A 16,640-nucleotide genomic window follows, 5' to 3' on the forward strand; every position below is an offset into this window, starting at 1 on the left:
ACAGGTAGGTGGCAAGCTTTTCCATACACTAGCCTGTAGGGTGACATCCCAATCGGGGTCTTGAAAGCCGTTCTATATGCCCATAAGGCATCATCAAGTCTTAATGACCAATCTTTTCTGTCCGGCCTCACCGTCTTTTCTAATATGTGCTTTATTTCTCGATTGGAGATCTCAACTTGGCCACTGGTTTGCGGATGATACGGGGTCGCCACTTTGTGTGTGATTGAATACTTTGTCAAAAGAGCTTTTAATGCTTTGTTACAAAAGTGGGCACCACCATCACTAATTATTGCTCGAGGGAATCCAAAGCGTGAAACAATGTTGCTTTTCAAAAATGCTATCACCACCTTGTGATCATTGGTCCTACATGGAATTGCTTCTACCCATTTTGATACGTAGTCAACAGCAACCAATATGTATTGATGGCCAAAAGACGGGGGAAAGGGTCCCATGAAGTCGATACCCCATACATCAAAAATCTCAACCACTAAAATTGGATTTAGTGGCATCATATTCCTTCGCGTAATGCTCCCCATTCGTTGACACCTATCACATGAAGAACAGAAAGTGTAAGCGTCTCGAAATATAGTTGGCCAATATAAACCACATTGTAAAACTTTAGTTGCTGTTTTCTTAGCACTGAAATGGCCTCCACAAGCTTGTTCATGGCAGAATGAAAGAATATTCTGAATTTCACTTTCTGGGACACATCGTCTAACAATTTGATATGCACAATACTTGAACAAATACGGGTCATCCCAAAAGAAATTCTTTATTTCTGCAAAGAATTTAGCCTTGTCTTGCTTGGTCCAATGCTCTGGAAGTTTACCTGTAACAAGATAATTAACTATATCAGCATACCAAGGTAATACTTCCACACTCATTAATTGTTCATCTGGAAATGACTCATTTAATGGTAATGGTTCTATAATTGTGTCAAAATGGAGACGAGAGAGATGGTCCGCCAACATTTTCTGTCCTTTTCTTATCTTTGAATTCCAAGTCAAATTCCTGCAAAAGTAACACCCAACGAATTAGTCTAGCTTTTGCATCTTTCTTTGTGAGAAGATATTTAAGAGCAGCATGATCTGTGAATATAATTATTTTACAACCAATGAGATAAGATCGAAATTTCTCCAATGCAAACACTACTGCTAGCATTTCTTTTTCAGTAGTTGAATAGTTCAACTGTGCATCATTCAATGTCATACTAGCATAGTAAATAACATGCGGAATTCGATCAACTCTTTGTCCTAATACTGCTCTTACTGCATAGTCAGATGCATCACACATGAGCTCAAATGGTAAGCTCCAGTTTGGGGGCTGAATGATGGGTGATGATGTCAACAAATGCTTTAATTTTTCAAACGCAACAAGACATGAATCATTAAAGACAAAAGGTACATCCTTAGCAAGTAGATTGCATAAGGGTCTAGAAACTTTGCTAAAATCTTTAATGAAACGTCTATAAAAACCAGCATGCCCAAGGAAAGATCTTACTTCTCTGATTGTTTTAGGTGGAGGAATATTAGAAATGAGATCCACCTTGGCTTTGTCAACCTCAATACCTTTGCTCGAAATGATGTGACCGAGAACAATACCTTGTTTTACCATAAAATGGCATTTCTCCCAATTTAAGACCAAGTTCTTCTCGATACATCTCTGCAGAACTAGTGTTAGATGATGTAAACATTGATCAAACGAATCACCAAAGACAGAAAAGTCATCCATAAAGACTTCAAGGAATCGTTCAACCATATCAGAAAAAATGCTTAACATGCATCGTTGAAATGTAGCAGGTGCATTACATAATCTAAATGGCATTCTCCTATATGCAAATGTGCCAAAAGGGCAAGTGAAAGTAGTTTTCTCTTGATCTTTTGGTGCTATGGGAATCTGATTATATCCTGAGTAGCCATCTAGAAAGCAATAAAATTCATGGCCTGCTAATCTATCAAGCATTTGATCGATAAATGGTAAAGGAAAATGGTCTTTACGTGTGACAGAATTCAACTTTCTATAATCAATGCATACACGTCATCTTGTAGTTACTCTAGTGGGTACCAATTCATTATCGGCATTCGTAACTACTGTAACTCCTGACTTTTTGGGGACAACTTGTACAGGACTGGCCCATGAACTATCAGAAATTGGGTAAATGATACCTGCATCTAATAGCTTAAGGACTTCTGTTCTAACAACTTCTTTCATATTAAGATTTAACTGACGTTGCATTTCCCTAGTAGATTTACCATTTTCATCAAGGTGAATGTAATGCATGCAGTCTACTGGGTTTATACCTTTTATGTCTGCTATGGTCCATCCTAATGCTCCTTTGTGCTCTTTTAAAACATCCAACAACTTACCATTTTGTTTGTCATTGAGGGATGATGAGATGATTACCGGCAGAGTACTTTCTTCTCCCAAAAATGCATATTCCAGAGTGTTGGGTAATGGTTTGAGCTCGAGTTTCGGTGGTGATTCTGATGATGGGATGAGTTTCTTCTCTGATGGTGCTAGTTGTTCAACTCTTGACTTCCATTTATTAGTGTCCATGGATGGTGCTGAGTCAAGCAGGGCGTTGACCTCATCGACCGATCTGTCAATATCAAAATCCAAACCAAAGTGAGTTAAACATGTTTGTAAAGGATCATCACTAAGGTTTGAAACAAAAGTATCATCAACTAATGCTTCAATTAAATCCACATCAACAATTCCATCATCTGCACTGTGAGGTTGTTTGGCAATGTTGAAGATGTTCAGCTCCATAGTCATGTTGCCGAAGGACAACTGCATATTTCCAGTCCTGCATTGAATGTGAGCATCCGCAGTTGCCAAGAAAGGTCGGCCTAGAATAATGGGGATGTGCTTCCTTGAATCCTGTATTGGTTGAGTGTCAATTACAATGAAATCAACAGGAAAATAAAATTTATCTACCTGGATAAGCACGTCCTCCATAATACCACGAGGTATTTTTGTGGACCGATTTGCAAGCTGTAACACCACTGGAGTTGGGTGTAATTCTCTCAGTCCAAGTTTCACGAATACAGAGTAAGGCAAAAGATTTACACTAGCTCCTAAATCCAACAAAGCATTCTCAATTGTGTGGTTCCCTATACTACATGAGATAGTGGGGGAGCCTGGGTCTTTGCATTTTAAAGGAATTTTATGTTGGAGTATAGAACTAACGTTTTCTGTTAAAAATGCCTTCTTTTGAACATGCATATTTCTCTTTTTAGTACAAAGGTCTTTAAGAAACTTGGCATAAGATGGAACTTGTTTAATAGCATCAAGCAAAGGGATGTTAACACTTACCTGTTTGAAGATTTCAAGAATCTCACCTGTGGATTTTCCCTTCTTGCCTTTCGCTAACCTCTGAGGAAATGGAGCTTTCGGAATGTATTCTCGTGGGTTGGTTCCTTCTTTCTCCTCCGGTGATGATTCCTCAACATTCACAGGTATAATTTGATTTTCTTTTGTCACCGGCATCTCCACTTTGTTGTCGACTTCTTTTCCTTTTTGCAAGGTCATTACTACTTTGACTTCTCCATGCTGTTGTGGTGAACTGGTACTTGCTTCATGCACTCCTTTAGGGTTAGGCACTGGTTGACTTGGAAACTTACCTTTCTCAACGGTCATTGCCAAGGTCTGAATTGAAGAAGCAAGTTGTCCCACCATCCTCTCGAGGCTTGAAACTGATTGAGCTTGTGAGTTGAAGCCTGCTCTCAACTCATTTCGTAGTCCATTAATGGTGCGGTTCTGTTGCTCAATCGTGGAGTGAGTAACATTCCTGAAATTCTGCAATGCATCCTCCCATGGTCTAGGTTGAGAGTGGTTATGGTTCTGATTGTATGGTCTAAATGGTGGCTGAGAGGCTTGAGGATTTTGTGGAATTGGTGGAGCTGGAGCTGCTGGTCCGTTCTGTTGGAATCCTTGAGACCATGAAAAATTGGGGTGGTCTCTCCATCCAGGGTTATATGTGTTGGAGTATGGGTTGTAATTCGATGGTTTTCTCATTACACCTATGGCATTGGCTTGATCTGAGTATGAGTCATGGTCATGTGGCTCTGTTGATTTAGCAGTCGATAATGATGCTATTTGTCGAGAGAGACCTTCAATTATCGCTTTGACTTCTTTAATTTCTGAACTTGATTCGCTAATGTGAACCTCATTTACTCCCTTAATTTTTCTAGTATTCCTGAGTGATCGACTCCGTTGTTGGGAATTATCCGCTTGTCGCTGGAAGAATTCCCAAATCTCTTATGCACTTTTTGACATTAGCTCTCCTCCACTCGTTGCCATTAGCCATTCTTGAACATTCGGCAATAATCCCTCCAAAAAGTATTGGCATTGGTGTCATTTCTCATACCCATGATGTGGACACTTCAAGAGTAGCCCATTAAATCGCTCCCATGTTTCGAAAAATTGCTCGTCCTCTCTCTGTGTAAACTCTGAAATTTCCCTGCGAATAGCATTGGTTTTATACACTGGGAAATATTTATTCAAAAATTTAGTTACCATTTGTTCCCATGATGCAATGCTATTAGCAGGCAATGTATTAAGCCATGAACGAGCTCTATCCTTTAAAGAAAATGAGAATAGTCTAAGTTTAACATCATCGTCTGAAAAATTTTCATATTTAAAAGTTTGACAAATGGCATGAAAATCATTCAGATGATTATATGGATCCTCATTTTCTAGGCCATAAATTGTGGGGAGACAATTTAGCACACTAGGTTTTAATTCGAAACTCCTAGCAGCTACATTTGGGTATCTTATGCATGATGTGCTCAAATTAGCTAAAGGACTGAAGTAGTCCTTAAATGGCCTCTCTTGTGGTTGCAAATCCATTTCAAATTTATTTTTAATGTGCTTTTGTGTGTGAAGTGTTTTTTCTAATTCAAGGTCTATAGGTTCAAGATTAGGTAATAATGACCTACGACCATGCATGCAAAATAAATAAAATGAAAATAAAGATGGGAACAAAACAAATAAAAATAAATAAGAGGGAGAAATTACGATACTAACCTTATTGCGCTATTAAAACCTTTCTATAAAAATACACAAAAATAAATATGTGAAATAAATTAACTAAAAATAAATTAATAAAATAAAAAAAATTACAAAGAAAAATAAATTGAAAATTAAATCACAGAATTTTAAAGAAGAGAAAAAGAAAAGAAATACTAACCTTTAAATGTAGATTCACTTTTTTTTCTTTTTTTTAATAATAAAAAAATACAAGAAAACAAATAAAAGAAATTATTCACAAAAATTAATTCTATGAATTAAAATTACTTACCTCCCCGGCAACGGCGCCAAAAACTTGTTGTGCAAATTTTAATATACTCGCAAGCGCACGAATCTATTGTAGTATAGACTAATGGTGACGAGTGTCGATCCCATGAGGAGGTGGATTTTAATTATATATAGAATTAATTTTGTAAATGGGTGGTTGGAATTGTGGTGGAAGTGATTTAAATTATCCTAAAATTGGAATTGAAATGACGATAATAAATTCTAAAATTGGACTTGCAATGGCGAGAATAAATTGAAGAGAAATCTATTGAAATGACGTACTTGGGTATCTGGATCCGTATCAACATGCATCATGGGCTAAATATTCCTTATTAATGCCAATTAAATCATGAGGGGGGAATCCACACCTCATGAACCACGCTCTAATCAATATGGTGCTAAGGGCTTATCGTGCCAAATAATAATAACCTTGTACTAGAGGGCCGGTGAAACCAAGGCGGTACTAGACAAGATTAGTATTATTTGTCGACGAGAAGTCAAAACATCCACAAAAACTAGAGGGGAAGAGAAAATAAATTTATCAAATAAAGCCCATGACACAAGTCCAACCCAAGCTTGAAAGAAAATTAGCCACTCATAATTGAACTAGGGGCAAAATAGAAATTTATTAAAATACGAAGAAAATACAAGATGGAGAGGGAATTACAGAAAATAGAGTCCAAAAATGGATTCAGAGATATCAAATTAGGGGGGGAGGCCCCCTTTTTATAGATACATGGAGTAAATCATGGCCATTGGATTAAAAATAGTTTGGACGCTCAGGATTGCGCCACGTCATCAGTCAACAGTCCACGGTTTGACCACGCGGATGAACAGTAACGCGGTTTGACTCGGATGAACAGTAACGCGGTTTGACTCGGATGAACAGTAACGCAGTTTGGTTGAAAATAATCCTGTGTGATGCATGTACCGTACGCAAGATTTTTCATCCACTGATATGCTGCCACGTCACCATCAACAGTACATAAGAATTTTAGCCCAACAGGATCGTGACACCTCATCAGTCAATGCCACGTCATCGATCCGTCTATGTGAACAGTGTTGTGAACAGTAACGTAGTTAGTACCGTACACGTGAATAGTACCGTACATATGAATAGTGTCATTTTTCCTTTTATGCTCCTCCTAAGGTTTTCGACCGTCCTGAGTTCAAAAGTGATGTCCGTTTTGCCGTCTGATCTCTCCTTTATTGTGAAATGACTATAATGCCCCTAAAATACATAAAATACTTAATTAAAATAAAACACATGTAATTAAATCACAAGAAGGTTAAATACATAAAAGTAAGGGTTGTTAGTAAGACTTGAAATATAAAATGACGGTTTTCTCCTTTATAAATATGCATTTTCTAACACTCAACAATGACATGCTTGATGTTTAAGTCATTGTCTGACTCTATTCAGGATAGCGAAGTGCTTTATCTTTCTGAAAGACCAGAGAAACCCATTGTAACGCATATTTCTGTTCCACCAATAGCTATTCGACCATCTGTTATCATGCACTGTTCACAGAGGTTGTAATGACATCTCTGTTGGGGAAAAATTAGTTTTTAAAATAAAACTTTTTAAAATCGATCTCATACAATATATAAGAATTCGTAATATAAAAATCATATCTTGAAAATCTGAGAAGATGAACAGTCTTTGCTTTTTCCACTGAAGTGATTTAGGTTCTCAGATCACGATCCGTCACCACTACTCCTGTTAGATCACGATCCGCCACCAAATAATCTTTCAGGTTATGACACAGGTTTGATCTGCACTTGACGTGTGGGCACCTTTATCACCACTAAAGCAACTAGCACGAGAAAATTTTTCTCTCAAAATTAGAGAGAAAAATCTTTTTCTCTGATCTGTATAATGTGGCATCTGTCTATTTTCTTTAGATAAAATAAGCTTTTTTATATATCTCTTTAGTGGAAACCCTAGACTCCATATTTATTTATTTTTTAATTCTATTAAATACCATTTGATTTAAATTAAAAAATAATTAAAACAAAAGTCACGTTACTTGTTCTTATGTTATAGGGGCCCACCTTGTAAAATAACACAAGGCCCCTTACACTCAAGTATATTAATGGAGTCTCCCACTAAATAACATATTTAGGCTTTTAACCTAAATAACATATTTAGGCTTTTAACCTAAATAACTAGTTATTTTGCTTATTAATCTAGTAGTGGTGCAGTCAATTAAATGAGTTAATCTGGTGATCATTTGGGAACATACAATAATGGCTACAACAATTAAGCTTGTAAATAAAATCTTGTAAATAAATAAGCCTAATCATTTAATTCCAACTCTACTCCACTATAAGATTGGAACTAACCTCCATAATTGTATGTTCGAATAATAATTTGTCCCAAGCCACACTAATTTCTTTACTGCTCAATTCTTTGTACCAAATCATTAATTAAATCGATATCTCAACTGTCCAATCAATTTAATTACATCTTGTTCCTTGATACTTACTGATTTTCTCTAATGATCATTTTCAACATACTAAATATGTTGACACACTTTGGCCAGAGAATTCTATAATCAAGTGTCGAAAACCCATCAAGAGATGTGTTGTACAAATTTTATATTGTTAATCTATAACTCCAATACTCATAATTGCTCCCACCAAGATACCGGGTAATCTTGACCACAAGTGTGTCGTGCCTATTGGTAACTCAAATGAAATAACAATTACAATCAAGAAATCATAACTAACTCAAGATTAAGATTACAGTAAAATCAATGCCTATGAGATTTAATAAGTCTGAAGTCATTTCAAGGTTAATTAAATCTCATATGTGATCCAGCTCAATGTAGTGAAACTACATCAGTAAATTTATATATGATTAAGATAAATCATTAAATGAATTTACTACAGTCTAAACATAAATAAAGCGCCCAACTCTATTTATCAACTGCGAACTAAATTTATTTAATCATAAAATAACTTGTATTTATGTCTTCTGTGAATCCATATAATGGTCACATAAATACATATAATATGATTAAACAGACCTTATTCAATATATATTTATGCAATTGAAAATATCTCAAATATTTTATTAATCAGAAATAAATTAATATGCTTTAAAAGAGCATATAATCCCAACAATCTCTTAGATTGATTGCTCTATTTATTACTCTCTTTTCTTCCCCTTTTTCTTTGTTCACCGGATGTTCTAGTTTTTCTATGGCATTTTACTGTTTTTCTGGTATTGCATTTGAAATGTGCCCCTTATTACTACAGCAATAAGAATGACATTACAGAGAGGTTGAAGTGAATTATTCAAGCAAATATGCCAGCCTTCAACAAGAGTTGGTAGAAGCAAATGCTGCCTTCCAAAATTTGGTATATACTATACATTGCTCCTATGGTTTTTAAAGTTTGTTGTGATTATTGTTCTTGAAGATGGCAATTTAATTCCATTTCAAGGATATATGTTGCTTTTCATTATCACAATCCCAACTAAGCTTCACCTGAGCTTAATATCTGTTAGCTGCTTGAACATATTTGACATCCTGATCTGTGATGATCCAATTATAAATGATAAATTCCTATGATTTGTTTTTCTTTTGGGGTTTTATCTTGACATTTACATTTATTCTCTGTTGTGCAGTATTCCAGCTTTTCTCCTAGCTATTTGGTTTTGTCTTCTACCTTGTTATGCATTCTATGCCCGCTGGAACTCATTGCGAAATGTCCAATTGAAATTTTATTTTTTCTTTTGTTTCCTAATACAATGTGTAAGAAGTAGCATGTTGTTTGTCGCAAATAGTGTACGGTTGAGGTGCTTGATTGAAACACCAGGTAATCTCATAGTTACAGTAAGAGGAGGTTTATATTCCGTATGAGCTCCTTGAAGTGTGGACATATTTTGCGTTGTAAAGCTTAAAAACAAAATTATTAAGACTGTGTCCAAAGTGGACATTATCTATAGTAAGTTAGGCTGGAGTGTCACGTTTTTGTTGGTTCATGACTGTGAGTGAATGAAAAGTCTGAAACTAATATATATCCTGTTTTATGCTATTTAATTGTGTTTTAAGTCATCTTTTAGATTATAGTTATAATTAAGGAAATTAGTATAATTATCTTGTATGGTGCTTTGGGCCTATATTATATTACTTCCATATTATTGGAATTGCTTGACTGGACCAGCCGGACTCAGTGCTCATCCCCAAAATCCCAAATATTCTTACAATTAAATTTTGGTCAGGCTGATTGGGAGGCAATTCAAGCTGAGGTTGCCCAGTATGTAAATAGTGATGTTCGTGGTGTTCCATTCTCCTTGCAGGTTGCCAGGCCATTGAGTGGCTTTGTTGAGTATACTGGCACGACTGTCATATCTCCTGACCCTAATCTAAGAGTTACATAGGTCAGGCATTTTATTATAGCTCCTACTACTTCTTAGTTCCACTTATGTGCCTTCCATTAACCTGTCATCTAATCGACTTATGGAGTCTAAGTGGCTGTTCCCATCCGAATGGCTGGGATTTTAACTTATCCAGAGCGTGTTTCTGATCACAATATAGAAAAGTTGAGGCAATGTGTCCGGAATGGTCCTGATAAATACCCTGGAGCAAATATTGGTCAGATATCCCGATGGTACAGCGAGGCAAGATTGGAAACTCATCATCACCCTCATATGGAAAAAGCTTCATTTGTTAGGATAATTTTTTTTTTTTTTTTGCACGGTCTTTTATGGTAGTTTCAGAACTAGAGTTGCCGATGAATTGAAAGTCGGCTTATGGTTGATCGTCATTTGGATGATGGGGACGTTGTTCTTTTCAGCAGACAACCAACCTTTCATCGAATGTCAATCATGTGCCATAGGGTGATCAACATTAATTCCAGACATTTTAATTTTTTTCTAAGGCTTATTTCTATTCATTCAATCCATTTTTCTTTATTGTTTATGATGCAGGCGAGAATAATGCCTTGGAGAACTTTGGGATGCAATGAATCTGTTTGCAACCAATATAATGCTGATTTTGATGGTGATGAGAGGAATATGCATGTCCCGCAAACAGAAGAAGGTCGAACGGAAGCTCCTTTGTTGATGGGGTTAAGTTCCTATCCGTCTCACTATTCATGGATTTGTGCATGTGTATACCTTTTATGTTTCTCGATCATTTTTTTTAATTCATTTTCAGTCTTAATATTCATTTGAGATTATCTGTTGATTCAACAAGTTTTGTATAATAGGTGTCAACGTCATTGGTAGCACTTTTAAGTTATGAATCTATAAGATATGAAACTTATCAATTTTAATCTGGAATGCAATTTATAACTGGTACTTAACAACAGTGCGATTGCTTCATTGCTTGGCCAATGTCTATCTAAACAAAGATGAAAAATCACCAATATAATTTTTCGAATCTCGAAGCTAAAAGTACCTGTGATTCATTGAGGCACATAAGCAGAAAGTCTTCTTGGACCAAATTTTGTACCGCAAGGAGATAGCGGTATCTGCCAACATGGGTTTATTTTATTAATTTTTTTTTTATAAATTCAAATTGTAACCTTAAAGTAATAGCAATATTTTGGCCAACAGGCTGTAGATCAAGCTCTATCAAAATTGATTGTTCGGACAATAAACTTATGAGGACTAGCATTTGTCTAAATAAGATGTCTCCGGTGATTATTTCAATATTGCTGGGAATTCTTTTCGAAACATTTTAAAACAATGTAGAAGAAGACACTGCTGTTTGTGGCTTTCTATTGGGTGCAAAAATGAGAAATTTATGCAAGGCTTCACTCGGGTGATCTTAACCTATAAAAGTCCCAATGAAGAGGAATATAATGATATAGGCGCTGCTTATAGGATTTTCCTTAAGCTTCACCTGTTGATGCTTTTGGTAAATAATGAAGAACAATGAGAGCATTATTATAAATATTAACAGCATGTTTCAAACAATTTTGAACCCAAGCTCATTTGAGAGCTCAGTTCAATTGAATCAGTAAACTTAGTTTCGTTCCCAATGATAATTTCTGCAAAGCTACTTTGCTTGCTTTTCTGCAAACCACCGTCCTCGTCCTCCATGATGTACCGCAGTGACTTAAGCCAGCAGCCCACAAGCATGAGCCTCTATATCGAGGCGACCTCCTAATCTCCTATATTGAGGTGAATCAGAATCAGAATCAAAGGTGAGCTTTTCGTAAATTCACTCTTTAACTTTTTTTTTTTAATTTCTATGTAGCTAAAAAAAATGGTGTGATTTGGATATATGGTTGACGTAAAATCAGAATTGAAATTAAAATATATATATATATTGGCTGCTTATTGAGAAAGAAATGGATTTTGATTTGCTCAATTCAATTTTAACGGTTTAAGCTCTATAATGGCAGCAAAACAAAGCATTATTTGGTTGAACCATGCCATCTCATTGGCTGGATGTTGCCGTGGGGTTATAATGTTTAAGCCTCTAATTGTATGGAGCTTTATGCATGGAAACTTGTTGGAAAATGGCCATGGTGCATTTTGAATGGGTAATGATGGGGATTGGGAGCAGAAGTTGCTATTTCTTCAAATTTTTTTTCTATTTTAAGGAAATATTAATAACTGAAAAGAGGGTAAAATAGTCTTTTAATTATTTTTGACATTGTAAATATTTAGAATTGTTAGGGACAAAAATATCAAAAAAATGGAGTTGTGATTTTCGCACCAAAAATCTTAGCTTTTCTTGTAGTTGTCTAAGTTTATAAATTGTCACCAGGATAGTATTATCTTTTTAGGAGGTGTTTGGTTGGGAGGAGAGAATGTAGGAGAGGAAAGTAATTTAAATTCTCTTTTTATTTTCACTTTCTATCCCAAAAGATAAAGAACCCATGAACCAATTTACTGCTCACGCAGTCAGCCATTCATCTACTGACGATCAAACTTCTGATTCAAATCTAGCTGTGTCAGATAGCCATACCGAAACCGACTCAGAATCTTCAGCATCCACCAGTGACTCTGAAAAGTCCTATGCTGATATTACCAAAATCCTGATGGCTCAACCTGATCAAGGCCAAACCTCTCATACAGAACCATATGTTGATATTCCCTCCGAAGTTGAAGAAGAAATGCCTGAATCTTCTGCCACAAACCAACCTTCTCCAGCCCAGCCCAATCCACCCAGTCAAAAATTGTCAAATGGTCCATGGTTCACATTTGATGATCTTCCATCTCATAAATGGCGTGACCGACTCAATGAAATGTCTGCCTGGATTGACCTGCAGATGCTAAGAACAGGAGCAACAACTCAATCAGTCCTTAGAGAATTTGCTACTCGTTTTACGGGTGCTCTAAGAGATTGGTTTGATTCGTTAGGACAATATCGCCAGTTACAGTTTGTTGACCTTCCAGAAGTTTCAAGTGCTCTTGCTGTACTTCATGATCAATTCCTTGGCGACCCTTCTGCAGTCTTTGAAGCTGCCAGACGAGACTACCTCAACATGAAATGCTGCTCCCTCAATGCTAAGGATCTTGACTTCCATTATAAGCGAATGTCCCTGCTGTTCTATAAGCTTAATGGATTCAATGAGCCGACATTAAAGCATGTCTTTCTGGCTTCCCTCCCCGAAGAACTCCAACCTGACATCCAGAGACAACTTACAGCATCCAATCTTTCCCTAGACAACATCTCCCTTGGCAAAATCTTCCAGCTTGCCAAAACCTGTCTTGACAAACTTTGCGAGCAAAAACAGTTTTTCAAAGAACTGTTGAAAGACAAAGAACCTTTCCGCAGTGCTTGCAAAAAGCCTTATTTGCAGATCAAATGCCACAAGAAAAAGGATTGCGATTGCAGTTCAAAGAAAAAACGGCATTTTCGGAAATTCAAAACTCCAGAATTTTCATCCAAACCTCGCAGATCCCGAAAGCCCTACCGGTTCTTCAGAAAGAAATCTTCCTCCTCCAGAGAATTCAAACGAAAGCAATCAAGCAGATGTTTCATCTGCAAGAGAAAAGGCCACTATGCCAAAGATTGTCCCAACAAAAGAGAAAAGGCCATCCGGTTGGTTGAACATCTTCAAGCAACCACAGACTACTCTCCTGCCAAAGATGAATTGGAATTCTATTTCTCTGAACAAGATGAACCCAACGATGAAACAATGTTCGCACTACAAAATTCCTCTGACTCAGATAGTGACCAGTCTCAAGTGATTTTCCACCAACAGTTACTCTCCCTTGATACTACAGTTCCTATCCCATCCATCAAACTCCAGATCTTGCCCTCAAAATTCCAAAGGCCCATTCCAGCAATTGGTCTTATAGATACTGGTGCCCAACGAAGCATGTTGAACCCCCATATTCTTCCACCAGAATATTGGACCCAGTCTGAAGAACATTTCAAAGCTGTCAATGGCAAACTCTTCACCACCTCTTTGATTACCAAAAAATCCATTGGTATTCAAATCTTCCCAAATTGTGTCATTTGGACCAAGGTTATTGGTTCCACTCTTCCTAATAAGGATATCTTATTAGGATTTGACATCCTTCACCAAATCAAACACCTCCAAATCATTCCCACTGGAATCCGAGTCAAGTCCATGTTCAAACCATTCACAAACATTCTGAAACTCTACAATTTGTCTGAAACTCCCCAGTCTTACCAGGATATTTCCACCAAACTTTTGAGTTTCTGTCCAGAGTCCCATTCTGAGTTCACCCATCCAAATCCATTGTGGAAAAATAAGTCTTTCTTCATTAAGTTACCCTTCAAACTCAATGAAGACATTAACCCAACTAAAGCTACCCATCCAGGAATGAGTCCTTCTGACTTACTCCTAGCCCAACAAGAATGTTCACAATTGTTAGCCCAAGGTTTAATCGAGCCCACAAGTTCCCAATGGGCTTGCCAAGCCTTTTATGTTGAAAAGCATTCTGAAATTGTCCGAGGAAAGAAACGCCTAGTCATTGACTACCAGCCATTAAACATGTTTTTACAAGATGACAAATTCCCTTTACCTCGCCGACAAAGCATGTTCACTTTTCTTAAAAATGCCCAGATCTTTTCAAAATTTGATTTAAAATCTGGTTTTTGGCAACTCGGCATTGAACCCTCCGAACGTTACAAAACCGCCTTTTGTATTCCCAATGCCCATTTCCAATGGACCGTCCTACCCTTTGGCCTCAAAACTGCCCCCTCCATTTTCCAAAAATCCATGGTCCAAATCTTCCAGCCCATTTTGCATCATGCATTGATTTACATTGACGATATTTTGCTTTTTTCAGGATCGCATGAAGAACATCGCAACCTATTGTCCCAATTCTATGATATTATCCAAAGTCATGGAATCATGTTATCGGCCAAGAAAAGCACCATTGCTACAGATAATATTGAATTCCTTGGTATGATCATTAAAGATGGACACTACCAGCCAGGAAAGCACATTGCCCAAGAATTGCTTCACTTTCCAGATCAGCAACTTTCCAAAAGGCAAATCCAACAGTTTCTCGGCATTATCAATTACATCCGTGATTTCCTCCCACATGTGGACCATCACACTCATCATCTCTCGGCTTTATTGAAAAAGAAGCCCCCAGAATGGAATGCTGACCACACACGTGCTGTCACTACTCTCAAGCAGATTGCGCAAAATCCGCCTCCTTTAAAGTTGATTACTGATGGCAAGCGCATATTACAGACAGACGCAAGTGATGAATCATGGGGTGCCATCCTCCTCGAAGAACTCAATGACAAGGAACACTTTATCGCTTACGCTAGTGGACATTTTTCTGAAACACAGAAGCACTACCATAGCGTGTTTAAAGAAATCTTAGCGGTAAAGAATGGCATCAAAAAGTTTGAGTATCATCTGATTGGACACCATTTTCTCATCCGAATGGACAGCTCAGCCTTCCCCAATATCTTTCATTTCAAAGGTAAAACTGTTCCCGAAAAAATGTTACTCAGATTAAAAGATTGGTTTTCCAAATATGACTTTTCAGTCAAGCATATAAAGGGATCCCAGAACCTCATCCCTGATATGCTCTCCAGACTCTCTAAACCACAAGGCCCTCTCACCCTGTTTTCCACCACCTACCATTTTCCAATTATCTCCATGGCTACCTCACTACCCCCAGAAGCTCTCACCAAGAAAACTTTTCCCTTCAACAAAACCTTCTCTTCTGTTTTCGCCATCCAAGAATTTGCTAGAAAAGCTCTCTTTCGCTTTTTCATGAAAGCCTACCTTGTCACCGACCCTTTTCCTTTTTCCACTTTCCACCCCGAAAATCTGTTCCTTACCGGTTTAACCCTTGATCCGGCCAGGGACACCACTGAAGACGTGTTATGGTACATCTGGTGCCTAACAGTCCTTTACGCAACCAAGTTAGTCCTCCCCATTTCTCCCACTCTGGACCACCTCCTTAATCCAGATAACGCCACCTCCCTTACCTGGACCCTACTTGAATGGTTCTCCCCCATCCCATGGTGGAGAAAGAAACTGCAACAACTGTCCGAAATTTACAACCTTGACCGTATGCCTGCCCCTGAAGCACAAATGTTCACATCAGTTTTTATTATTCACAGGCCATACTTCCAACATCCAGACACCCATCTCTTTTGGACTCAAGATCAGGTATATGAATGGTTCACTGCACCACATATAGCTGTGATTGAAAATGACATACAAGACGTCCTGCACAATTACCTTTGCCAATTAAACCACCAACCTCCGCCACTTAAAGATATCTCTCACACCTCCTTAGGTCCACAACATGACCTTCTCATGATACCCACTCCATCTGCTATATCTAAACCTAAGTCCACTGGCATCATCATCAAAGAAGAACGACCAGACTACACTGACTTTCTTTACCAAGACTCACAAGATCCATGGGAAGATTTTCTTCCTCTGAGCCAACACCTCCACCAGTTTCCCCAACCAACAATGGATGAACCTGGCCCCTCCGTACCAGGACCCTCAACCCAATCTTCCAAACAACCATCCAAAGTTCCCAAGTTGACAAAGCCACCCAAACTTCCCCTAAGTATACTCCGAAGTGTACTCCCAGAGACTATAATTGCCCTTATCCACCATGCCGTGGTCCCTCCTGTAAGCATCCAAAGCTCTCCAAAACTTTCTTCCAAAAGCATCCTCACTCTGGTGATACGGACAGCTCATCCGAAGACGAGTACATGAATCTCCGCTCTCCATAAAGTTGTTTGTCTTGTTGCTTTCAATAAAGTAGTTTGTCTTGTTGTCATAATGTTTGCATAATTATTAAAGTTTGTTTTTACTTTAATACTTTTGTCCAAGTCATGCTTTAATTATTAAAGCACTTTTGTCTTTTGTAATAATTAAAGTTGTGCAATTATGTAAAAGATAGGGGTCCTGTC

At 37.5% G+C, this 16,640-nt stretch overlaps 1 non-coding gene and 1 pseudogene across 1 annotated transcript; one reads left to right on the forward strand and one right to left on the reverse strand.

Moving 5' to 3' along the window:
* Positions 1-1,041: 1,041 nt before the first annotated feature.
* LOC112095661 overlaps positions 1,042-16,640 on the reverse strand; it is a 178,173-nt pseudogene continuing 162,574 nt past the window's right edge.
* LOC112095946 lies at positions 4,367-4,470 on the forward strand. The gene has a single exon (XR_002904106.1). It is a non-coding gene; the product is annotated as a small nucleolar RNA R71 (small nucleolar RNA).

The sequence above is a fragment of the Citrus clementina genome, unplaced genomic scaffold (genome assembly GCF_000493195.1).
Source record: "Citrus clementina cultivar Clemenules unplaced genomic scaffold, Citrus_clementina_v1.0 scaffold_1, whole genome shotgun sequence".
Classification (NCBI taxonomy): Eukaryota; Viridiplantae; Streptophyta; class Magnoliopsida; order Sapindales; family Rutaceae; genus Citrus; species Citrus x clementina.